Source organism: Conger conger, chromosome 6, assembly GCF_963514075.1.
Source record: "Conger conger chromosome 6, fConCon1.1, whole genome shotgun sequence".
Lineage (NCBI taxonomy): Eukaryota > Metazoa > Chordata > Actinopteri > Anguilliformes > Congridae > Conger > Conger conger.
This window is the reverse complement of record NC_083765.1, coordinates 59,025,210-59,051,843: the sequence shown is the minus strand read 5'-3', so window position 1 is coordinate 59,051,843 and position 26,634 is coordinate 59,025,210. Positions and strand designations below refer to the sequence as shown.

The 26,634-nt window shown below is 39.5% G+C and overlaps 1 protein-coding gene across 4 annotated transcripts in view; it reads left to right on the top strand.

Moving 5' to 3' along the window:
• The window catches only part of large2 (LARGE xylosyl- and glucuronyltransferase 2), a 178,778-nt gene that overhangs the window by 34,624 nt on the left and 117,520 nt on the right, over window positions 1–26,634 (top strand). For 2 of the 4 annotated variants that reach the window (XM_061245633.1, XM_061245632.1), the window contains exon 2: window positions 5,239–5,330. The exons of 1 other annotated variant lie outside the window; for it this stretch is intronic. The gene's annotated coding sequence lies outside the window, so the exon portion shown is untranslated. Of the gene's footprint in view, window positions 1–5,238; window positions 5,331–22,934; window positions 23,015–26,634 lie in introns of those variants that run through there. One more of the 4 variants, XM_061245631.1, reaches the window with a different exon arrangement.

Here is a 26,634-nt window from a genome sequence, read left to right as displayed (position 1 = left end):
CATTTTTATGTACCTTGGCTTACGTAATATTGGTCCGACCTTGTCAGTCTGCTTTTCCATGCAAGCCAGGAACACTTTCTCTGTTCCCTGTGTGCAGTCTGATGAACAGTAAGCAGAGTGAATATAAAGGAACCGATCAACCAAAGATTCCTGTGGAATACAACCACAGCAGATTGCATGTTTCGGAATCGCAGCCTCTTTTAACCATGAAACAGATTTGTTCCACCTGTACAGTGTTCAGTGCTAGCACTAACCCTTCAGTGTGAGCTAGAGTCACTTGTGAGACTATTAAAAACCAGAAACAATGAATGAATGACAGTTACAATGTATGTACAGATTATCTAATCATAAAGAGACTGTACTGTACTTACATACTGAATGACAGCATTATTAGGTAGACCTGTACGCCAGCTCATAGTGTGAAAGAAAAATTGAGTGAGCAGCAGTTCTATGGGCAGAAACGCCTTCAAGAATGCGACAGTAAGTCAAATAACCACACGTTATAGCAGTGGTATGCAGGAGAGCACCTCTGAAAACACAACAAACCTTGATGTGGATGGGCTACAGCAGCAGAAGACCAAAGTCCAAAAAATAGGTCTCAATAAATATCTAATAAAGTGGTCACTGAGTGTATGGTTCTGACGTATCCTGTATTCTTCAGATGCAGATCATGCAGTGGTAGTCTGTGTGTAACATCCTGATATTTTGAGCGTTACATTACACCCCATTGCAATCTTTCACTTCAACATCCTTCTAACTGATTTGTTTGAGTAGCATAGAACAGTCAACACAACAGTCACGTAGACTATAGAGTGACGAGAGGTAGTTTTATATTTTATATAAATGCATATAATAGAGCATTTTCCAAAGTGCAGATAACTTCAATCCAACTGGAATTACTTGAAGATTTATTTATATCTTGAAACTTTCCACATTGGAGAGGCCTGTCCTAGCAGTTCAGTGATTAATTCATTTGGGTGGAATCATTATGAGAGAAAATCAGAAGCCTTTCAACTCGCCGGAAAAGATTGCAACGTATGACTCACTGACACCAAAACTTGACTGTTGTGTCAACTCATTTTCTCACATAAAGTACGTGTCTGCTAAATAAATGCAGTGTGAAATGATAACAATAAAGGGCAATGTTATTAAAGGTGAATCTGTCCTGGCTATGTATCAGTACTTTGCAGTAATAGGCTTAGAGCAGTCACATAGACAATCCCGCGCACTTCCTTGCAGTAAACCATTCAAATGAAACTCCCATCTCCTCCCCTATTTCCAATTTATTTATTTATTTGTTTCCTTTTGAAGTGTGACCTTTGTTCCAGACTCTTGTTTACTTGGGAAGCAGTGGAGCACCCAATTAGTTGAGCTTTAAAAAAACCTTCTGTTCCAGCTCTCTCATGTAGCAGAACACCGTCTCATCCTCTGCTTCCATTGGTTGATCTAGTAAACAAGAATTATGATTCTGGGCTTTTTATATTACCGAAACATTGATACTAATGGTCTAGAAAGAAGAGATTAATGGTGCACTTCAAATGGCCTCCATTCAAAACTAATACTCTATTATTAGGCACAAGGAACAGGCCTTTCAGCATTTTATATAAAGTAGATGGCATATAATGAAAATTGATTTTTTTGAAAGTGCTTCTTTCATGTCATTTTGACCTCTAGTCTAAACTTTGTTTTTACCTGGTCCCGTCCATAGTCTTTCCACTATATGTTTTCTATTATTATTGCTATTATTATTATTATTATTATTATTATTGACTATTATTTTGTCAGTCAGTTCAAATAAAAACTTACTTGTTAAAGCCAGTATAGAAAAGACTAGCAAAGATAATTATACATTTGATTTAATATCTTTTATGTTTGTGCTACTAGGTCACAGTCATGCAGAAATGTATGATTTTTGGTGAATGTATGTTTTTTTCCCCGTAGTTTGGCATGCCCAATCATAATTTACTACTTCTGATCTCTGTTATTGATTTTGGAAATTTCAGGCAAGCACATGCTCCACTCCAAAACATGTGATGACTGCAAGTTGTTCTTGCGCAGACAGTCAGAAGAAGAAAACATTACATTACATAGCACTTAATTAGCTGATACATTCATCCAAAGCGACTTGCAGTTGATGTGACTAAGCAGGAGCAATGTGGGGTTAAGGGCCTTGCTCAAGAGCCCAAAGCATGGATGTTATTGTGGTTAAAAGGGCCAGGGTGGGTGCAGGTTTCTGTTTTATCACAATGACATCTGATTCTACTTGTCAAGGTCTTGATTGCAGACCATGATTAGCTAATTCATTAGCTTTTCAGATTAGATCGGAGACTCCTGGTGAAAAGGCATCGAGTTATACATTTGTTAAAATGTTTTCTTTTAGTTGTATGCAATATTCATTCGGTTTTGTCATTGACAGTGTTCTGGTATTACCAGTGAACATTACGGTTTTAAACCATAAGCTGTTAAGACCATTTAAATATGACATTGCCATATGTTTGCACAACACACAGCGCCAAATGAAGGAGCCAGTCCTAGCATAGACACACATACAGAAAGAAAACAGCATCCTAATTTGCACATTGCACAGTCCCTCTATGATGAGATAACCTGTACATACTTTGCTCACAATATGGCTTTTTCCTTTTTTTGTGTGAACACATAACACCATACTTCCCATATCAACTTCCCTCACATGTAGAATATGTTTGTCTTCCCTTTTTTAAATGAAATATCACTAATTATGAAATGTTATGCTCTCTGTCTTATACCGACTTCCCCTTTTATTTGAATGGATCACCTAAAAGCAATATTCAGTGTGATGTCTCTAAAATGAACCTCTTGCTGTATCTGGCTATACTGTATGTTTTAAGCACTTAGCCAGGCTTGTCTTCCGCAGCATCTACCCTACTGAAAGGACTCAAACACAATTAAGCACCATTATCTTTTCAAAATGTCTTCCTCTAGCCTATTATTTGAAAACAATTTGGAAATGCAATCGCATGTAGCATTTAGTATAGTCATTAAAGCATTTGGTAAGTGCTTTTATGTCCATCAAACTGTCATACAGTATGTGGTGCAAATATGATATTTCATCAATATATTGTTTCCTCTGAATATAAACCACTTTGGGCTGACCTAAATCAAACTGTCCCTCAAATGTTACAGTAAGTGACACTGCTTTTGTATTGCCGGACAGAAAACCATTATCTTTTCATTTTCATGCTCATAATATCCATCTGGTGATTAAAAGAGAAAAATGTTTCCAAGCTCTTTTGATCGCAAATATGAATCTGCATTTCCGGCCGTCTGTGTGCGCTTGAGTACAAGCACTCAGAAGCACTGAGCCTGTGCTTTTCTTTGTAATGATGCCTGAAGGTAAGTTGTTGGTGAGAAACTCTGCAGTGAGAGGCTAGCTAGGAGCAGTGATTGGTTTGGAGATGTCTGTGGAGAAAGGACTAAAAGGCTGATGCGAGTGCTCAAAGAAGGAGTAACACTCTTGCAACTGCGGATGTGTTCAGCAGCAAATGCTTTTCCTGGTACAAAGCTAGGCTGTCTGTACGTTTCATGGCCGCTCATTTGTATGAACCATTCAGTTTTCTTGTTTCTGATGCGTGTGCTCCAGAATGCCAAGCTTTGAGATAATTAATTAAATTGTTGGTTACTGTCCTTTTCAAAAGATTTATCCAAACACCTTGAGCCTTTGCTCATAAGTGGGAACATGGCCTTTGTTCAAGAAAATGTCATGGTATTATTTATTTTCAAGGACACCAAAGGGTGATCTTAATAGTCTCATTTACAACATGGATTGAAATAGACATAATTAATGATAGTAAGCCAACTTACTTTTAAGTAGATTAAAACTATTTCACTATTGGACAATTTCACAAAAGCGGAGTGGTCACTATGACTTTTCACACAAGTAGCTAATACAACGCATATTAGCAATTAATTATTAATCCCTCCATGCATTGTTTGTCTATAGTTTTAGTAACTGGAATGGATGGAAATGAAGCACCTGTTGCTTAATGGGGAAAATAAGTTGATTCACATTTAATTCCCCATATGCAAATGTACTCAGAATGAGAAATGTGTCTGCTCATCCTACATACATGGAGTAGTCAGAGGAGTTTTGGTGGAGAGTGAAAAAAATTAAAATGTTGCCTTAGTGAGAGGATGTTTCAGATTCTGTGATTCATCGCCCATGCCCAGAATACACTTAGTGGACGGATCAATGATTGAGCTTCAGGGTTTTTGTACTGGTTAAAGTCCTGCTTCTCCGTGAGTTCTATTGAACACAGACTCAATGGAATACTCCATTGAAAAAAGGCTTGCCACTCGCTTATTTTTTTACTCAGTTTGAGTATTGAGTGTGGCTATTTACAGATGTTCTTGTTCTTCTACCTTACATTATCTGAAACTTGACCCACTATGTCCTGCTGTTTTACCTGAATAGGACCACCTTATGTAGTTAGGTTAGCTGAACATCCCTTGCTACACAGATGATGCAATGTCTTGGTCTAAAAGGCTATCTTATGAATGAGGTTTTTATCTTTGCAAAGCATGCTTGTTTATTCTAGTCCATAGTCAGATTGAGCCTAAATTTCAGTCCCTTATTATCTCATTGCCAGATGATAGTAGATTTATTTCTTTTGTTAATAGCACTTGTTACTGAAGATAACTGGCTACAGGAACTTTAATGCCAGACACTTGTTTTATGTATTGTTATGTGTGTTCCTCTTTGAGATGTGTTTTTATGCATTGTGCTGCCAATTGGCCCGGCATCCCATGTAAAAGAGATTTGCCTCAGTGGGAATTTCCTGGTAAAATACAGGTTTATACTGTATATTAGGATAATTTTGTAATACTGTACAGTATGTGTCCAGATGAATATATCAGCTTCTGTAGTGCATTTCCCATTGCACTGATTGCACCCTGATAATCCACTGAATTATACTTCTTAAACATAATGTAATAAATGCAGCCAATAAACTGAAAATTGAAATGAGCAATTGGACCAAACATTTTGATTTTGATGAGAATTCCACATTACAGAGCTTACGGGAGAGGCCCATCGGTTCAGAATTAAATAAATGTGACATGATAGTGGCAGATGAAGAATTCCCAAAGACAACGAGTTGCCCTTGCCTACAATTTACTCATCCACTTGACTTTCCAGAGTACAAAACTAATCCATTAATGCTTTCCCTTTAACCTGAATGTGACTTTCTCTGCATGCAGCCAAGAAAGCCTTTTAGAACAGAAGAATAGAGGCCTAAGTGAAGTTGGATCGAAGGCTCCCTGGCGATGAAGATGGTACTCTGATCTCTTCGGTAAGTCTGCTGTTTCTTACAGACAGTGCTGTATAATGTAGTGGTGAATTATTCATTTATTAAGTTATTCGTTTAGAGAATATTCTGTGCTTCTGTACGTCGCTCAGGATACGAATGACTGCTAAGTGAGTGTGATGTAATGCAATGACGATCTTATTGGCAGGCAGGAGGATTCATACTGCAAAAATAAAAAATAACTTATGCTTATTATTTTATATAATCTTATATTTAGACTTAAAATTGTATTTCTTTTTTTCAAAATAAGATAAAAATATTGACTTGAATCAGAAATGTTTGCCTGATTTCAAGATTCGCCAATGGAATAAGAAAATATCACTTGTTGAGCAAACATTTACCTAAAACAAGCTGGTATTTTCTACTAGAAAATGCTTTTTAAGCTAAGAAGAAAGAAAAATTCTATTTACCCACTTTTTGTCTGGTAGTAAAAATATAATTTTGCTAAATTAAGCTGAATACAATTCTCAACATGGTGAGACAATCAGTAAAACATATTACACAGACAATTATGAATATGAATCCGGTAGAGAAGTCTCCCTCTTGGAATACACCAATATAATAAGAAAGCCAAATCATCTTTGCACCCAATAACGTTGCATTTACAACATAGTCAATCATAGGTCAATTCAGTTGTTATGGCAAGTTGTGCATTTCTGAAATCCAGACCTCAGTCAGTCGATGGCACGAACAAGTGGTTTCTGTTACTTGAATGGCCACCAGTGACATTTCATAGTTACAACCAGCTGACAGCAATTGATTGCAGATTATTATCTATTGATTGTATCCTTTCTGAAATACAGTGCTGTGGTACATGTCTCAGGTTGCCATGTTACTGGCAGTTGTGAGACAGCAGCCTGTGCCCTAGTGGTTATGGTACCGGACTAGGACCTGCAGGGCTGGTGGTTCAATTCCTCGTGTAGCCATGATAAGGTCCGCAGAGCTGTTGGGCCCTTGAACAAGCCCCTTAACCCCACAATGTTCCAGGGGGGGATTGTCCCCTGCTTAGTCTAATCAAGTGTAAGTTTCTTTGGATAAAAGCGTCAGCTAAATAACATATAATGTAATGTAAGCTCAAGACATACTGTATATAGTTAAAGGACATGTACACTTGCAGTGCTTCCTAAAAACAGTATTATCCATTAAATGATGTCAGTGAGATATCTTGGCAAAATGGGTTGTGTAGTTTATTCAAGGACCAAGGTACTCTTGAATTCTTGGCACCTTAGCCCTTTGAATACCCACACTCTTTGGAGAGTTTCACTTCCGAGAACAGATTTAAAGGTGCAGTATATACAGTTTCACCCTTTTGGCAACAAATGCAATTTGCTTGAATATTGAGGTGAAGTTGAATACAACAGACAGACATGACTGGCTTAAGGGGAAAACACACACCAAGAATGTCCATGATTGGGATCGCCTCATGGTGGCCCTGGTAGAGCAACTGAGCGATATGTACATACACATATGTACATACCCAGCAAACTGACAGCTGTGTTACAGACTTGTAGGCACACTTTGAAAATGAGGATTTGCTAAAAGAAATGCAGGCATTATGAACATTACCAATGTATGTTTCATAAAAGAGGGGAAATTCTATGATTCTCTAGTCTGGCAATAGTCCGACCAAGTCTTGAGTCTGACTAATAGCTATAAATGCAATCCAATATAAGAAATAAATAATGTATCTGTTTCAGTTATACACTGTAGACTGCGTGTTTAATGGCATTCGAGTGAAAAAAAAGTTGCACACTGCACCTTTTAATCAAGAATCCATGCAGCATTTTAGGTGAAAGTATGCAATTTTACTGGTTATTCGTTTTTGAAGATATCTTCACTGTCTTTTAATGTGTACAGGTATGTTCTTTGTATATTGATTTGCCCTGCTGGTCAGGTCCCCATTGTATAAGAGATTATTTAGCTCAATGGGGCTGTCTAGTTAAATAAAGGTTTAATAAATAAACTTGTACAAATGTGTTTTGTACTGGGCCACAACTGGTCTTTAGGGTAAAAAGGAAAATATTATTTTTAATTAGGCCATTTCTTAGTTTACTGTAGGCCATTTTTGGTGGAGGTCTTTATCCCATTTGTCTAATATGTTTGAAGCAAGCCATTAAGCAATGCACAAAGGCATTTAGAGCAATGGAATATGTGGTCTTCCTCATGGGGAAATGTTAACAAGAGAAATGCAGACATCGTTATTACAGCCAGTGCTCTCTGGCCATTAGCTATGAAGAGCGGTGCTGTAAGAGAGAAAAACAGCACATGAAAAATGAATAAGGCTATACAGGAACTGGGCATACTGTAAACACATTAAGCTCTGAGCTTACAGGGAAATATACTTCTGTGCATTTTTTTCCAAGCAATTAGCACAGCATTTTACTTTTTTGTGACTCAAGCCTTGAGGTCAAGGTTGAACATCACCAGGACTCACTGAACCTGTTGGCATTTAGACATAGATTAAGAAGTAAAGAAGTAAAATGTGTAGCCTCCTATTTATGTTAGTATCAGTATTCTCTCACCATTTATTTTTTTGCTGAACGGAAGAGCATAGTGCATATACAGTAGATGTGGCTAGTTTTCACATTACCGCTGTAAAAAACAACAAATCAAGCTTTGTCTTCATACATTTGTACAATTATCTGTTTATGAGTCTGCTTCCCCTGTGCCTGGTAATAGTAGTTCAAGGTGCTAGCAACCACTACAGGGCCCAGAAAAAGAATTAAGCAAATGACCATATGGGCTGTCAACCTGAATTTCAGCAATTATCCTCAAGAGATTAATTGAAATAAATCAGCACGGACAGTCCCCTCTTTATGACGGCTTCTCTCTACATTGTTCCACACAACCGTGTGACATTTTACTGATTTAAACTGGGCACATCACTCAGCCTAAAGTCATGAAAATGCTGGCTCATATTTTATTTTGGTCACCTCTGCCAATTTCTGGTGAAATTAAGATTATGAATAAAGACTATAAAATTGTATCTGGCAATTTTATTTCAGAAACTCATCAGTTAATAATATTCACTTGCATTATTCATTTATTTGGCAGCCATCTCTCCTAGAATAACACAATGAAAGCAATACAAATATTGTTCGCAGTGCTTTCCTGATAGTACACAATCACTATTGTTCAAAATATACGCGTACACCAGGCATACAGTATTATTGGACGAACCTTATATTTACAAGTCATCCAACATGAGCAGTGCTTCCCACAATATTAAAAATGTTCAGGTATGGATATTTCAAACACATTGCATTGATTAATTGACATATGATCTGGCCACGTCTTTCTTGTAATAGGCATTTCCTAGTTTAATAAAAGTTAAAGAAAATAAATCATATGATTTGTGTCAACAAACATGCACATGCTGTCATTCATCTTATCGCCTGATTAAATGGCAAATTAACGATCAACTGAGACAGTCGCCACCAGTAATTAAACGATTCTTTGACCCCAGCTTGAAATAGAGACTCTGTCAACTGGTGGTGGAGGACTGAAATATACACTGTATGATTGTTTAAACCCTATTATTTCCCTGGGTCCAAGTGATTAGTAATGACATAATACAATGAACAGTGGGGAAGTGACTTGCAGTGACAGGGCTATGAATTGAACTCATGTTAATCCACCTATCGAAAATTGGTTGCTTTCCATATTTTGTAAATAATGTTATTTCTAACATGTCCAGTTCATGTGCTAAATGAAACTTAACCCATTTCATGTTGATTGGTATTAATAGGTGTCTGGGCATAGGCTGCATGGATAGTGCTGACAGCTATTATTTATCTGTATATATTTTTTTACAAACCAATGAAATAAAATCTATGCAGAACTATCGAGAGGAGAGGTGAGACCATGGGCCAGATTTCCTAACCCGCTTATCCTGAACAGGGTTGCAGGGGGGCTGGAGCCTATCCCAGCGTACATTGGGCGAAAGGCAGGAATACACCCTGGACAGGTCACCAGTCCATCGCAGGGCACACACACCATTCACTCGCACACTCATACCTATGGGCAATTTAGACTCTCCAATCAGCCTAACCTGCATGTCTTTGGACTGTGGGAGGAAACCGGAGTACCCGGAGGAAACCCATGCAGACACGGGGAGAACATGCAAACTCCGCACAGAGAGGCCCCGGCCGACAGGGATTCGAACCCAGGACCTCCTTGCTGTGAGGCGGCAGTGCTACCCACTGCACCATCCGTGCCGCCTGGGCCAGATTTCCGTACATGAAATTTGCAGCGTGAAATGTGGCTTGACGAGGGTATGTTGGTGCGGTCACAGTCATCCTGAAATGAACGTCTTATTTACGAAGGCTACTGCTCATTACGCAATCAGTGAATGGGACTGCCTGCATTTTGCAATTGAGGCAGATCTTAAACAGCTGGTAAGTGCATTGAATCTCTTCACTGCATGTGGGGATATCCATGTATTTTGTGCCATGTAAAAGTTTTATTTGTATTTTTTTTGGCCATGTGAAAGTTTATCCAGCACCAGGACAAAATGTGCAGGTAATCTAGCTGTGGCGGCAGTTCTCATTTGAATTAGACAGGATTACTTAGTATTTTGTATTAGAATGACATTGTCATTATTGCGGCCATGTTAGGCCTATTTCTTCTATATGTCACTGTGCGATGTCATTAAATGTGCAGTAGAAATCGCAGGCACAATGTTGTTCCATCATTGTTCCATGCACAAAGCCAACAGTTAAAATAAAGGGCAATGTTTCTAATTAAAATCTAAGATTTATCTCGGAAATTGGCATTATTACCACTCATTTTTTTTATATCACACTTTTTCACGATTTTCACCCGTTTATAAAGATGAAAAATAAAACAGATTTTTGAATAAAATATAAGCTCCTTTTGTATAGCGTACCGCCCCAGTGACAGGCACCTCTACAGCCACCTTTCGTACCTTTATTTCTGAGACTGTAAACAAGCTCACAGGAAGAGAAAACTCCAACCTGTACACATGCATTAATATGCCCACTTGGAGCTTATTTCAACAGAACAATGCACCTGCTCTGGACTACAGCAGATACATTCCCCTCTCTGCTCTCGCTGTGATTACTGGAGAGCTGTCACCGTCAGACCCTATGTATCGACAGATGATCAAAGAGTGTGCTGTGGACTCTTGTCTCAAATTTGTTTACATATTCTCGGTATTGATGGAGAGCCGGCATCAGGGGCACTGTATTTTATTTGCGGAGCGTATTGCTTTGATATTGCACTGCCAGTGTGTACGTAGACAGAATCATGAGCGATTTAAAATGATAACGTCCCAAAATATACGTCGATATTATTATTTTTTGCCTTGGGGCTATGTCAATTTGACATAGTCCTACTGCATAATAAATAATTTGTATTTTTTTCTTCTCTATGTATTCATTGTTAGCTTTAATCCACAAAAACAATGGTCTGTGTATCTAGGGGTCTATGCATCCACAGGTAAAACACTTTTGAGGCAGATTTACCTCCCTGTAATCTCAAACCAATTATTTCAGATATGTTGTTATGTCTACAGAATTATTAAACTGCCAAATGAGCCCACGTGACTGAACAACTGGATCTTGAGCCAGCGTCGCTCTTTTTTTCTTTTGTCCATGGTCTTTGGTCACAGAAGCCTTGGCCAGTCTCGATCCAGGTACTCTGTTTGCTGCTTGCATTTTGCAGAATGGAGGACTGAGGCGTTTTCACAGGTTGTTATCACTCAATTATTATGAAGGTGATCACCTGACCTTCTGCTTGCCCACAATTCCCTTACCTCATCTGCTCATATTAAATTAATCTTTGTCCTGGCAAAATTACATTTAAGGTGAATATGTGCTTCTTCTGAAGGCCCTCTCCTTCAGAGTTCCTGAAAGGGTCAACTTTGTTGATCCTTGGATGCAAACTCTTGATTCATGCATAGGATTCTGATTCAGGCTCTTGAACAGTAAAATAGGGCAATAATTTCGTTCATGCGATGAAGCATTGGCCCATGGGATACAAGGGTTGAAATCAGTACTATATGAACTAATCTTTCTGCTCTCTACATAGTGACAACAGGGGTTTGCGCCTAATTATGGACATTTGACTTGCTTCAGCATTGAAACGCTGACTTTTATGATATTTCATTTTTTATTGTTGGGAGGCATTTTATATTTGTCTACTTGATAAAGCATTATGTTCCTGGTATACTACGATTCCTTCAATTGTTTGTAAGTCACACCTTTTGATAGCCTACATTGTAATGGCTGTAGTGCTATCTCCCCTTCAGTCTTAATTGCTGTCATTGTGAAACCATTCTTATTGTTATTTCTCTATTATGCAGGTAGAAGAATTGGAATGAAATTTAATTTCTCTCTTTGTGCATGTAAAGTTCTCAGAGTTTGCTACAGTGGGGCCTCTCTGTTCTTCCTCTCCTGCTTTAAGAGCACTGTTATCATATACACTCACTGAGCACTTTATTAGAAACACCTGTACACCTACATATTCATGTCATTATCTAATCAGCCAATTATGAGGCAGCAGTGCAATGCATACAATCATGTAGATATGGGTCAGGAGCTTCTGGTAATGTTCACATCAACCATCAGAGTGGGGGGAAAAATGTGATCTAAGTGACTTTGACTGTGGAATGATTGTTGGTGCCAGACAGGGTTGTTTGAGTATCTCAGAAACTGCTAGTCTCCTGCGCACAACAGTCACTAGAGTTTGCAGAGAATGGTGCACAAAAAAAAAAAACATCCAGTGAGCAGCAGTTCTGTAGGCAGAAACGCATTGTTAATCAGAAAGGTCAGAGGAAAATGGCCAGACAGGTCAAAACTGACAGGAAGGTGACAGTAACGCAAATAACCACACATTACAACAGTGGTATGCAGAAGAGCATCTCTGAACACACAGCGTGTCAAACTTCTAAGTGGACAGGCTACAGCAGCAGAAGACTTAATAAGTCTAGAAAATAAGTATAATAAATACCGAATAAAGGATATATACAGTTGCACTCACTGAGTGCAACTGTATATATCGAAACAGGCAGTGTCAGCCAACAGCTTCTCTCCACACAGCAGCCATAAGCAGTGCACTCAGAGAGCCGTTAATGCACGGCCTACAGGAGTCAGTCGGGCAGTGAACACTGCTGTCCCTGCTGACGGAGCCCCTGTCACGCCGTATATCTCTTGGGTGACGCAACGCCAATTGGGCTGCCGGCCACAGTCGGCACTGACAGGGGTAGGATTCGTCAGAGGCTGCGGTTCTCACTCCTGCGCTGTGAGCAACACTTTCACCGAGTGAGCGCCTGTGAGACTGTCACAGGAAATGCTGGCTAAAGTCATGGAGCAGTCGTGACAAAGCTGTGGAACATCGCGCGAAACTGGAAAAGAGGCAGAACATGGAGTGTTTAAAAGCATTAATTTGTCCAATTAGCCAATAGATGTCATGGGCAGCAGTGGAAAGTGAATGGAATAGCAACTGTATTAACAGTAACATGTGCTAGCAGTGCTTCAGAGTGCTTCAGAGGGCAGCTGCTGCTAGTAACAAACACAACTGAAATTCATTGATATGCTGGTGCATTTGATCGCTTTGGTCCATCACAGAAAGAAATAGTAAGCAGCAATAAAATGTTGTTACAAAAATATGCGATCAGAAATCAAATTCAGTGAAATCCACCTTAAAATAGGCCTGTATCGTGAATCATGATAGTAGCCCACATATTGCTTTAAAACAACAATAAACAAATATAAGCCTTTGTGTTGTTGATATAATCATTATGTTTTATTATTTCTGCAGTTCTGAATGTGGCATTTGGCTTCGGGCATACCACTTATATGTGTGTTTGTGAGTGCGTGTGTGTGTGTGTGTGTGAATTACAACTTTCCTTATGCTAGTATTTGTGACTTGTGGATCAAAACCATTTTGGTCCAATTGATCTGCAAATATTTCTACTTGCTTGCCTGAGCATGTTGTTAGGAGGGTCTGGCAACATCAGCCATATTAATCAGGTAAATGCACTTCTGTTTCTCCCAGAGTGCAATCTGCTGTGGGTGAGAGTGTCTGCTAAATGAATGTAATGCAATATAAATATGCTATCGTCTAATGCGCTGTTAATGCTCTTTGTTTTATGGTCTCAGGGAATACAAAAGCCTTTCTATATATATGACCATCTCTCTGAAGTATACATTGAACATTGCTATTGAAAGAAGAAAGGAGCAGTATGCATCAGCTCTTCAAATGTGGGTTTTCTTTAGGAATTCCAGGTTGGTGGAGCTGTTTGAGGTTTGACAGTGTGAGATACATTTTGTAACATACAGTGTAGGAGCAAATACATTCATGATTGCTGCTAAAATGCCTCTCCATCATAATTTCTGCAAAGACCACAGCTCACGCGTTTAATTGCACCTGAGGTTATGAAACCAATTCTGCTTCCATCCAATTCCCTTGTTTTAGCTGACATGGCATAACATTTTAATTTGTGCATTCTTAGAGAAATATAATTTATCCTCCAAGGGAGCAGTGGTGGTTAGGTGGTTGTTGTTGGTTGGGGGGTGGAGGAGGGGGGATAATGGCAGTTGGTTTGTAACTCAATCTGCAAAGCCATTTTTTGCTAGCCATTTGATTGTGAGGGGCATTATTTTATTTGCTATCCAAAACAGATACACTTTATATAGCAAATCCATATTGCAAATGCTTTTTGCGCTGGGAAATCATCTGGGTTTCCTGGAAATTACATCATTGTTCCTAATCAAATACATACGCCTTTCTACACCCTGGCAGAAATCTGTACCCTGAAACTCATCTCCACGGCACCTCTACAAGAGATACATTTTCTGATGGTGTGGAGTCAGGCATTGTAACATTGAAGCATTAACCCAGGAATTCAGCGCCAGATCTTTAAACTGTTCATAGCTGCAGTGTGTAATGGAGTAGGCTTTCCTCTAACAGCAGAGGGACACAGCGAGAGGTCATCCTCAGAGATGGGAAAGCCGTCGCATTTTCATCTCGCCTCACACTTGTGGCAGCTTAATTGAAACCGTTACTCGGATCAAAGGTCAAATTGCGTAGTTGCTGCGGGTGGTATTTCCTTGAGGTCGGATGGTGATGGATAATATATACACACCCTCAAGGCTCCTTCTGTTTTTCTAGCTATGGCATGAAGGTCAGGAAGACCATTCTCAAGTAGCCTTATGTTTACCTCATAAACATGTATAAGCACTACCACTCTGCTTTGGTGGAGTGTAATAAATCACGGGATGGCGCTGTGCTTTACTATAGCTCTGAGATAAGGCAGTCAGCACTTATTTATCTGTTTTTGATGTTCCTTCTGGGAGGGGTGAAATACAGGATAAACATTGTGATGGAGTGTGAGGTGGAGTACCTTAATATGCGCGAGAGCATTCTGTCCACCCTTTCTTTATATGGAAGAGTTTGAAACATACAGAACTTTAAACGCCCGTGCGTTGGACGACGTCGTTTTTCAATGTTGTTTTTTCTTACTATCAGAACAAACGTGAACTGAGATGGCCCTTAGCTTAAAGGAAGTTTAAAAGTGTTCTCTTCCTGGTTTTAGTATCTAAAATGCCGACAAAACATCCCTCTCCCCCTACTCCTCCTGCAATCACCTCTCTGTGTTAACAACCTTTCTGTTGTCAACCTCATCCAATAACTATGCACCAACATACGTCATGTCACACGGGAAATCTTTTTACTCTTTTTTTGTTTTACAAATCGGAAGCTCCGGGCGGATATGAAAAGCTCAATATGAAATATTGCCGTTGAATCACACGGCAAACAACCTGGTTTCTAACAAACCAGTCTCTGTGGTTTAATGGTAACTGAATCTCATTCTGTGCAAGCAGTGCTCATTGTTTGTGAAAACCATTGATAGCATCCTGGCAGAGCTGCTCAATTTGCAGGAGTTTGAGGACATTTACAAAGGTCATACTTGTCAGTGAGATTGGCATTATTTCCGATTGGCTCACCCGGAATGGCACACCACAAGCCACAGTGTTCTCTTGAATCCAGCAGAAAGGCATTCATTATAAATGTTTACAAATCAGTGCCTCAGTCTTAGATTTTGTAAATGATACTTTTTAAGTACAGAAAAGCTGCATTGAAACTTAGGGATAAAGTGTGCTGTGGTTAGATGAGATTACAGATGGGATTGTTACAGTATATGTTACAGTTTGTCCTGGCCTTGACTGGGAACTCTCTATAAACCTATGCTGATGAGATAGCAGCAGACCCTTCCTGTGTTGGCTGTTTAACTTTCTCTGCCATTTGCCTCATCCATCATAAATCACCGAGTTATCATCTCCAGTACTGTGTGCGTGTAGGCCTGAGTGAAAGGGACCATAAATCAGGATTTATTGTCAAGAACTCCTGCAGGGACAGCAGGCTTACCTCACTGTCGATCTGGGCCCTTTACCTGTAACAGGCCCGGGGGAAGGCTCTCTCCTCCACCGACCGGACCAACGTGCTCAACTCAACATAACCGCGTATGACGCATGAGCTGCTCTATGCACCTAGTATCTTTACCTTCTCATACTTTGTTTAGACAGCATGTGGCAGCTGAGGTAGGGAATTCTTTTTTCTCCCAGTGCAGGCAAAATGCCCACCCACATCATTTCTGCTCTGTCCTTCAGACAGGAACAAAATGGCTGCATTCTTGTTCATTCAAATGATTTTAAGGGTATTTTCCTTTGTGGGATGTTTTAAAGTGATAGCAATGTACTCATAACTTTGTACTCTTTTTATGTGGTTATAGAGGGATGTGGTCGGGTTACTGTTTTGTGGTCAGCTTTCCTCATGAATAGCCGGAATGCCATGATCCACAAGTTTTGGGAATTATTGTTTAATACTGAATACAGTACTGTAAACAGTGTCACCAGCTTAATCATTGCTGTTGTCAAACATCTGATGACCATTTATTTAGTGAAACGTTCAAATTATGTTCAGATCACACTCATTTCATCCAAACCTCTGAGATACTGTAATAAATAAATGCACTTGAAGGTTTGCTAAATCAGCTCATATATTTAGATGTGCTTCTGTGTGGAGCTTTTTGAAAATCTCATTTTGCGTTTACACTCCCTGCACAACTTCCAATTTATGTTTCTGCTGCTGACAGAATTACAGGATTTACTCATGGTCAGGGGATAATCTGCTGTATCCTTTGGTAATCATTGCTTGTAATCAATAAAGTTGATTCACCAATCTGCCAGGCTGTCAAAGTTTTGCGGTGATTACACCAACATCTGTTGAATTTATTATTCTCCTGTAGCAATCCTGCAACATTTTGGTTGTTTACTCTGAGTTTGATTGATTATTTTGGATTATGGATTATTTTCAGAGTGCATTCAGTAACTCTAGGCTTCAGTTCAACTAGAACAAAATAAAATATATTTTTATTAATTCCACAACAAAGCAGCCACCACAAAACGAAAAGATTAAAAGACATATGTCTCCTACTCCAAGGTAAATGCTGCTCAATTCTTTTGAACTCTAACCTCTCCTTTTTTAAGTTAAGTGGCTTTTCTTGTTCACACAACCAATGACTGTCCATTTAGTTTAGTTTAACAGGTTGACTGCATTCACATACAGTGGTAAAGTTATCAAAATAGGTCAAAAGAAAAATCAAGGCATACAGTTCTTGTGAGGTATAGTTTCATTAACTTAGGCTTACTAGGCAGGGAAGCTAGCTAATGCCTGTGTGATGGTGATAGTGTGGACTGTGTAGTTAAAATATAATATAATATAATAAACTCCTTTTATTATTTTTTTCTGTAGTAAAAAGCATAGCTGGTCGATGTCTTTGTGAGATAAGTTCAGTTTTACATTCTTGATCTGTTAACATAATGGCCTTGTATTGATTTTGGAACATTCTGTAAATGTTACTAGGTCTTGAGCTGGCAAATTACTGGAGTAAGGCTTCCAGAATTCAGAATCTGGCTGTGATTCACCGATGGCCCTTAAATGGTGAGTTTCCGGAACATTTCTGAGTAAGGTTGTCTCTGTGTGAAAACGGTTATAAATACCTCACTCTGCGGGGACTGAAGATGCTGGCACACATTGGATAATGCTGAATGAGACCCTGAGGAGGTCAGGTACACCTTGGTAGAAACTGCTCCATCTTATGTCTGACGAAATAATTTGAGTTTAAAAAAAGGAGCAGAGCAGAATTCAGCACCGTTATATTACCATCAAAAGGCTGGTTTAAGCCCGTTTTGAAAGCCAATGAGCATGAAGATGGAGATAATTCAGCATGGTTAATGAAATTGACCTTAATAAAGTTAAGCGAGAAGTGAAATCTCCATTTTGAGACAACAGCTATACCATGAGAGAAGTCCATTCGGAGCTCAGCCCTTACCTGTTTGCTGTGTACAAAACATGAATGACAAACCAAGAAACCTCAACAACTGCAGTATAACTTGTGTGCTAATTCAAATTTTCACTTGATATTACAAATGTCACAGCTTGCTCTTTTTATTTCATAATGAGCCGTTTGTAGGCACCATAAGCATTATTTAATTGCCCAAGTAGTTCCCTTTGATGTGTGAGGAGACGGGAGAGAGAGAAAGAGAGGAGTTTAGACAACACAGCACAGCTTGCTTACAATGTTACAATGAGATACGGCAGGATCTTGAACCTATAACCTAATATCAAAGCACAGCATCCCCATCAGGCCCTGCAGTCCAAAAACTATGTATATGACTCCAGGCACTAAGGCGGCCATTTTGCAATATGCTTGGTAGGAAGTTATGCAGCTGCTTTGCCTGATTCCCTGAGTGCCCTCGTGTCTGTCAGGGCATTGAGTCAAATAAAGCCATCCATCCTCCTCTGGCCTCCTCCCCTAGACTGGAAAAAACCACCCGATGGAGCTTCCATCCTGTCACACTGCGTTACAGCGATACGTTATGATACGGGCAAAGTTATTACTCGTCACAGACCCTGTCTTCTGCTGGATTCTGAATTGCCTGAAACCTGTCATGCTTTGAGTGAGTACAACAATACTGACATTTTTAAAGCAAAATGGTGTTTTTTTTGGGTGGGTGGTGTTGTCATTAGACTGACAGTTGTCTCTCTCCTGGGGACCTTGTCGGCCAGCTGTGCATCAGGGACTGCCAGAACTGTTGAGTGAGAAGTTGACTCGATGCCCAGGAGCGGGCAATAACGGACAGAGAGAGAGTCCTCGGATCTTCCTTCCAGAGATCTGAGAGATGGCTCAGGGATGTAGTGCGGTAGTGTTAATCAGAGCACCGGAGTTGTGGATGTGCTTTCTGTGAACGTGTGTATGTGTGTGTGTGTGTGTGTGTGTGTGTGTGTGTGTGTGTAGTCATAGTAGAAAAATATGCAAGAGTCTATCAATTATACAAGGAATAATTATGAACGAGTGTTTGTGTCAGACGGGTTGCGGTAATAAGCTGACCCTTTTTGTGGTGAAGTGATGAAGCAGAAATGGAAAACAGCATTTTTCAATCAAGGCTTTGCATGTGGAGTGGCTAATGCGTTTGATGAAACAAACGGATTTAATCTTCAAGCAATTAAAACGAATTAGCAGTAATTACATCAACAGTATGATTACAGAGAATGCTGGGAGTAAAATATACTATTTAAAGCCGTGGCAGTTTCTCTTGGCTGCTGTGCGTGAGATCACCTGCAACTGCCAAGTGCAAGTGGAGACAGAATTCAATAAGGAGTGCAAACACTGTAATTGGCTGTTCTCTTTTGATTTAAGATAGTCATTGGTCAGGATTGCTTTGCTTGCAATTCTGATCAACGCCTTTGCATTTCTTCATGATGTTGGCACCTGATTATGAAGGCAAACTGCATTTATTAAATAATACTTAAAAATATGGTATAGTATAGTACAGTAAAATAAATCATCATTTGAATACATTTGGCTGACCATTATTTCATATGTACAATTTGTTGAGAAACATTTTTGTGTGGAACAAATTAGATTATGTTTCGACACCAGTTTACTGTATATATTTTCAGTTGTTACAGCAAAAAAACAATTGGTTACAATTAAAGCATGTAAACCATGTATTTATTTCTATGTTCAGGAGTTTGTTTATGCAACTGAATGTGCTTACCAGAATGTTGGGTACAATTTGAAGATCTTTGAAGGAGTCCTGCATTAATTGCACTGATAGGCCAGCCACAATTGATTAATGAGCTTTCAAGATGAAATGACATAGTCATCATTTCATGTTAATTTGAAGTGGCTGAGGATATATGCAGTTATATATGCAGTTACGGCAAGCCAAATGAAGAGTTCACCCCTTACAGTAGATGTGGGAGAGGGCTATTTGTTTAGTTTATAAACACCCCACACCACTGAAATCCTGCTTTGGCGACACACTGGCCTCCAATTAACTAGGAATACATAAACTGCCATTGGTCCCACAATACATTTTTTCCCCTATCTGGCTGACGGGGATTCCAGCCAGCTGTGCCGTAGTATCATATGTTCGGAATGTAGCTGGGGGCTGACAACTATTTTCCCATAGGACTCAGGCCATGTTATTTTAGTTTTCACTCCAGAAGGTTCCCCTATGCTTTCGAATTGTTGGCAGTATTAAAAATTGAATTTCAGTAAGTCAATCCATTGAATCATTTTGAATATTGACTACAGTGTGCTCAATATTTTTGTCTTTGGAGGAGAAAAGTGGTCTGAAGACGTTTAATTTATCTCAACCAATTTACATTTTATTTCAATATATATTTGTATTCATCTTCCATCATGAAACTACAAAAGAGTTGCACATGGTTGACTGGAAACAAGTTACTATTACCTGGTAGCTGAAACAGCTGTATAAAAAACACAGTTCTGTGATTTTGAAAATACAGTATTGGTGCTGCGAGGTTGTTCTGCAGCCCACAGGCTGGCTGCAGAGTTCTCATTGTGGTGGGGGGATGAGGGAGAGCAATTTCTTGCAGAGGTCATAAAAATCCCAGATGCCTCGATCCCAGGACTAACCATGGCAGTTTCACAGCGTGAAACACAAGCAGGTGAGGGTAGATCCAGAGGCACAGTTTCCTCATGAGTATCAGAGTGTTCACATTTTGCCACAGAAAACACCTCCATGCCCTGAAGTAAGGAAAACCGAGACCAGAATGAACCCTTTGCACCACACAAGTTCTTTCTGCCAACAGAAAAAGGAGAGCAACTCCTCTGAAGCAGAGGTAACAAGATGTGCCTTGTTCTTCCAGGAACAGAATTGTTCACTAGATTTAGGATCCTGTTACTTTCTCTTACAGTCTCTCGCGTTAACACTCATACTAATCTCTGTGAATGTCCGTAAGCACGCTTTCCAGACCAAAATTCACTGATTCAGCTATGAGTACCGTGCTGTGGCTTCCATGCCAGAATCACACAGTTATACATATTTTTGAGGGAGGTTGTTATACTAGGGTACACAGTGTATTCTCGGTCTGGTAGAATAGAAATTGCTTAGTAAAAAAACAGAACTATGGGTATAAAGAGGCATGTAGGGAGAGGTGAACCGCAAGTCTTAACTCCAGAACCGCTTTTAGAAACAGTCATGCTCAAACTGAAAACTCTCAAATGTCATCACAAGGTAACTAACTAACTTGCAGTACAGGTCATGCACAAGGAACTTTGAACTCCATGTCAGCACCAAGTCTGTTACTGCTTTGCAATTTATTAAAGTTTGTGCCATTTGGCGCAAGTTATATCAACCGCAAACCATGACAGTACAGTGCTGAAACTGTATTCTATTATTTATTATATGAAAAAATGAAAATCTTCTACATGCACAGATTTGCTCCTCTTGCCAAGGTTAACATTGATTGGTTGAACCCAGGGAAGTGGTTGTCTGTGGTGTTTAGTAGTCCTGCCAGTGAGGTCAGGTTCAAGTTGCCCAGGGCGTCTTGAGTTACGCTGCTTCAGTTTCCTGGAACAACTGGCACCCGGAGGCTATCAGTTATCATTAGTGAGAAGAATTCCCCCTGATTGACCAGCTCTCATTTTAAGTTCATTTCTGTTAATAGAGCCCTCTGTCTTATTTGAATAAACTAAGAAAACTATTTTAACAGACACATTTGTATTTACAAATCCAAAAGATATACATTAGAAAAATGATTCATTATATAGGTATGTGCGTTATATAATTATTTCTGCATTATATATTATACAGAAAAAAATTATACTCTTTTGTTGTATGTAGTGGTTAGAAGTGTTGTGTGTATAGAACATTATTTTTATGTTACAATGAATAGGATGGCAAATGTTGGCTATTTAGAGTATTCCAAGCAATTGATTATTTGACTATTTCCTATTAATCTGTTGTGATAATTGAGGACTTTTTTGGCAGATGACACATTTTGCAAATGCAGCCGACACTAAGTTAAAATGGTTAACATTACAGCACCTTTGGTGCCTGAAGACCATAATGGGCACAATGTGTACTGTAACTGAATACTCAAAACTTTTCTACATCTTTATTTCACCAGGTATTGGTTACTGACTTAATCTATATACAGGATTAAAGCACAGCAAACATTGTGCAATTTAATGTGTCCTAATAATACTGAAGTGAGAAGGCAACATCAAACGACACTGGTTTTGCTGCCAAGTTAACAGCTTGTGCAGCACCCCCTGTGTTTAGACTAATCATTGAAAGAAAATCATAATGACGGTAGTTACTGTATTACTGCAATTGTGTAAAACATTGATTAAATAAACTGCAGGTGTTGTAGCAATTAAATCTAAATTATCTTGCATCCTTCTCATCAGCCAGTGGTGGCTGGATCTGGATGAACTTGAAGTCCATTCAAAGCTGTTGGTCAGGTCTGGTCGGGTCGTTCCGGTGTCTTCTAATGAGGTCAGGGAGTTTGTTCTCCAAGTTGAGAAGCAATGAGGTTCCTCACTAAGATGTTTTAATACATTTTTTAAAACCTAAACAAGATCTTAATGATCAGTAGCAGTGCTCATTAAGTCCAAACTAAAGTTAATGGATTCATCAGGCGTTAGGCCTTGCAAACAAATAAACCCTTAAAGGTCCCATATTGTGGAAAACGACATTTCCCTTGCTATGAGGATTATAAAGGAGTTGTAGGTCCTATAAAAACTGACTGTGAAAGTTTCAAAACCCACAGTCCCAAAAGAAATCCACACAATGAGTATTAAGAAACTGTGCATTTAACGAGCCATTTGGACCGTAACTTTACAACAACACAACTATACGCTAATTTGCATATTTCCGCCTTCAGCACGGTCCACCTTGTAGCCAGAAGAAATCCAAGCAGCGTTCAGTTAGCTGGAGTTAACCAGCCCATTGATTTCATTGATATTCAGGTTCATTGATATCACTGCCTTTGTGTCGTACTGTAGGGCAGCAGAAAGCTAATTCTGGCTGCATCCAGTAGATGCTATTTCAAGCCACTGCTACAAAGCTTGGGTGACAGGACCCTGCATCATAATCTGTAAATAGTTTTGATGATTGCTGTTGAGGCTCAGTCTTAGAGGAGGGCAAAGTGGAACTGTGGATGCAGTAACGAGTGAAGAGCCAGGACTTGTGGATTTTTGATGTAGCCCTCGGTGCAGTCAGATGCACGCACTTTAATAACTGAGCAGAATTGTTGTAATGTGACAGACTGCAAGACATGCAACAGGCATAGCAATCATGTGCTGGGATTTAGAAGTCTGTGGAGTAAGTGGTGTTTAACTTTTCCTTTTATGTAAATTTTCTCCTGTTGTGTTATTAATTTCAGTTCCAGTACAGTACTTTACGCTTTTGGAGCACATTTGCTAAATAGTAATTACATTGTAAAATTACAGCCTGTTTAGAGAAATTTCTGTTGCGTCCTCTGTCACTGCCAAAAAGTAAATGACTTGTGAATAATCACTTTGCTGAGAAGAACAAATATATTCATATTTTCCAGATCTTGTATCAACTATGGTTGTCATGTTGTGCATTGGCTGTAGTAAAACTGGAGTAAAATTTTTACTATGGGCAGAAGTCCTGGTTTCTCAGGACCATGGTCCTGAACCTTTCTTCCCTGTTTGTTTCAAGATGGGTTGGGTGCTACAATAGGGGCCGTGACGATAGAAACATTTGGCATCCTGCTAATTTGGTAGTCAATAATGTGTTTGTGTTTTAAACTGACCCAGACAAGTTTTAAAAACATTTGGGGGGAGAGTTTTTGATTTCACTACACCTCATCTTTGGAATACAATTTCAGGCTATATTAGAGGTGCAGCTACAATCGGCTCCTTTAAATCAAAATCTTGAGACTTACTTGTTCTCCAAGTGCATATTCCTTTTAGTTTGGTAGTTTTCTTTTTGTAAACTACCCTGAAATGTGTGTATAAGAGTGTTATATAAGAAACGTTTTGTAGTTGTTGTTGTTGGAAACTCAAACACTGCTGCATTGTGCTAGTTCGGTGGTGTTTTGAATGCATTGTAAATATGAATGCATGCCATGAACACAATTGCAAGAAATATTTGGTTTATTCCCATTTTATTTGGAAGCTGTGCTCAGTTATGCAGTACAATGTCAGCTATTTAGGCACTGTACCTGTTTGAAGTTAATCCATGTAAATTACTTTGAATGAGAGTCACAGGGAATGCGTGAGATACATGTTTGTTAAATGCATTTATGTGCACTTAACAATTTTGAACAGTCTGTTTGTTAACTGTCACTGCAGTATTACTGTTGGAAATGCCTCAATTTGTGTTTGACAATCATGTTTTGACTATTGAAATCGGATTATACTGTGTGGATCAAATTCAGACTCTGTGCAGACTACCCTGCTGTAAAATCCAGCTGTGACCAGCTTGAAATTATTGTTTCAAAACATAGCTTGAGCTGGTCAAACCATGTTGAGCAGGGAGCCGGTCTGAACTGGTTAACCAGCTACAAGCTAAACATTTTCTTTTTTCAGCAGGGCAGCCAATGCATGTATCACTTTGTTCAGTTACAGTATGTTTTGAACTTGGAACCTGTAAACAGGGACCACATGACTACCAGTATTCTAAACTGAGGTTCACCACCGCATATCCCATAATGCTTGGAGCTACATTTAGCTGTCATTGACTTGTTTGAACTTCGGATTTAAAAGAAAAAGTTTCTCTTCAAAGAGAAACGACTTGTTGAAGTCACTGATAGGATTTTACATTATAGCTTTTTGGCTTCGATAAGCCTCTGGTGGTCTCCTGGGGGAATCTCACAGCAGGAGAAAGCAGAGTGATTGAATCAAGCCAAATCCAGCACCTTACTCTTCCCTTGCTCTTGTCAGGAGTCAGACAGTGGAAGCTAATTTTGCTGCCCAGTACACACTCTGTGTCGTCCTGCTACACCAATAGTCCTGGAAGCCTCGTTTATAAAAAATTCTTAGATTCATACTTGAGCTTAACCTTAAGATCATTTCCGGCGGTGTGCTTACATTCGATTCACAAAAGGTACTGAGCATAAAAACCTTTATATAGGTTAAAAGCTAACTCCTTACACAGGTTCTAAGAAGCCCAGTGGGCTGACGAACAAAGCCAAACGGGTAGCTTTGGAGTGTGTCGCCGCTGTCGTGAACGTGGTGGGGCAGCGAGACAGAACTGTGGCTGATCTGACCTTAACCTGCAAGGGAAAGAATAACCACACAAACCGCAGCATCAAGGTAACGGGAGGGGGGCCTGGAGCTCTCCCAAACGGACTGGCGCATGCTCCGACGGCAGCCCCCACGGCTGCATCATGGTGAGGAATTAAGAGAATGTTAATTACTTAGTTGTCAGTGAGTTAATATACAAGACATGAAGGGATTTATTTTATTATTTTATTCACCTAGCAATGGGGGAAGCCCCTGGTTCCCAAGTGCCACAGGTGCCAGTAGTGAGGGGGAAGGTTTGGCCACAGATTGCTGCCACCTCCTCCTCTCAACAATCTCTGTATGAGCTGAGGGTCCATGGGCAGGTGCTCCATTGAGTGGTGGGTTAGGAGGCTCTTGGGGGTCCATTCTACTCCCCACATTCATTTCAGAACCATGCCCCAGGGCTATGTTGTGGAGCACACCACATACTAGTATTATGCGTGTCACCTTTGATTGGGTCCTGTCGCCATTTCATTCTTAAAACAGGCCAACATTTTATATTTAGGTTTGAAATGACATAGCCCAATGTTCTTGTATGGTGCATTGTGCTACATTTATCTATAGAAAATCTTGACAGTGAACTTTTATGACACATTTGTGAGAAATTGCAGGCCATTGATATTACAGGATACCTGCTTAAGTTGTAAACTATACAGGAGCTACAGGTTTGGCAACAAAAAAAGGTTTCTTGTTTCTTTTAAGCAAGGAGGGCTGTCTGGTTCTGGAGTTCATGCCAACTGCTGTTCTTAATTATTTAAGGAAGCCAATCATTTAGCTGATCCGGCATTTACTGTAAGCTAAATTACTTGAATGGCAGCTGCATATTGTGTTTGTGTCCCTGTATGAACAATTTACTCTGGGATAATTTGTGAATGAACCAGTGTTGATGTATAAAACTAATTAGCTAATTGAGCCAGGGTAATTGGTGGAAAAACATGCACGTACACTGGCCCTGCTGACCGCTGTTTTAGACCGTTTTATTTATTTAATTTTTCTGTTTTTAAAAATAGCTCATAAATGCTGAAAAATGATTTTAATATTCAGAAAAGCGTTAGCAGCAGATATGTTCGAGTACAGGCAGAATGCTTACCTGTACGGAGCGATCATTGCTGCAGTCCAGTGTAAACTCAGCAAATGAACACAACCAATCAAAATGCAGCATTCTGGCTCAACAAAATGACCGTATAATGTAGAAATGTAATGCGATCGTTTGGCCATTATTGACACTGCATGAGTGCACAGTGTAGACTCCTGACAAAGATCTGAAGCGCTTTGTCGGTGGAGTTGTAATTATCTTTGCACGTCCTCATTAGCGGTGCATATGTCTTAGTTCAGAAGAGGCGTTCTAATGGGGATTGAATGCTCCTCCAATACTTCTTTGTCCTGCGTTTGCACTCTGCGAGTCATCACATCATGGTACAACTGCAGCTTTACAAATAAGTGCACAGTTGAGTATAACCTAACATTAATAATCTTTTGACAAGACCACTGTTCCTAACAGTCCTTGTTAGAATGAAAAATAGTACTGCACCAAGATTGCTTAAAATGGTGTTACTTTCTACTCGCCTGTCATCCGAAGTTAGCAGGAGGAATTTTTACAGTAAGGATATGCAAATTAGAAAAAAGGGCTTGATTTGGTAGGTATTATTATCTGTCACTTTAATATCTTGAGTACATGGGAAAACAATA